The sequence below is a fragment of the Thamnophis sirtalis genome, unplaced genomic scaffold, assembly GCF_051295495.1.
Source record: "Thamnophis sirtalis isolate CommonGarterSnake01/CBP01778 unplaced genomic scaffold, rThaSir2_p1.2 scaffold_7, whole genome shotgun sequence".
Lineage (NCBI taxonomy): Eukaryota > Metazoa > Chordata > Lepidosauria > Squamata > Natricidae > Thamnophis > Thamnophis sirtalis.
The window spans coordinates 93243594-93244620 of record NW_028261387.1 but is presented as its reverse complement, the minus strand read 5'-3'; positions in this window follow the sequence as shown (position 1 = coordinate 93244620).

The window sequence follows — 1027 nt, the reverse complement described above, 5'->3', positions numbered from 1 at the left end:
GTGTGTGTGTGTGTGTACGCACGCATGTGCACATACATAAACATAGTTAGGTAGGTAGGTAGGTAGGTAGGTAGGTAGGTAGGTAGATAGATAGATAGATAGATAGATAGATAGATAGATAGATAGATAGATAGATAGATAGATAGATAGATAGATAGGTGATAGATAGATAGATAGATAGATAGATAGATAGATAGATAGAAGATAGATATGATAGATAGATAGATAGATAGATGATAGATAGATAGACAGATGATAGATATAGACAGATGATAGATAGATAGATAGATAATAGACAGATAGATAGACAGATGGATGGATGGATAGATAGATAGATAGATGATAGATATAGATGATAGATCAATCGATTGATAATAGATAGATAGATATAGATGATAGATAGATCAATCGATCGATAATAAATAAATAGCTATAGATGATAGATAGATCAATCGATTGATAATAAATAGATAGATATAGATGATAGATAGATCAATCGATCGATAATAAATAGAGAGATAGATATAGATGATAGATAGATTAATCGATCGATAATAAAGAGAGATAGATATAGATGATAGATAGATCAATCGATCGATAATAAATAGATAGATAGATATAGATGATAGATAGATCAATTGATCGATAATAGATATAGATGATAGATCAATCAATCGATAATAAATAGATATAGATGATAGATCGATCGATCGATCGATAATAGATGGATAGATATAGACGATAGATAGATCAATTGATCAATAATAAATAGATAGATAGATAGATATAGATGATAGATTAGATAGATAGATGATAGATAGATTAGATAGATTAGATAGATGGATGGATGGATGGATGGATGGATGGATGGATACACACAAAATCCCCTAGCAAATGCATTCCTTTCACTTAATCGGATTGCTCAATTAACCCATCTTCAGAATTCGCAGATTTCCCCCATTGAGTCTAAACCCCAAACCCACCCAGGGTTTTACAACCCCCACCCCCACCCCATCCCTCTCTCCGC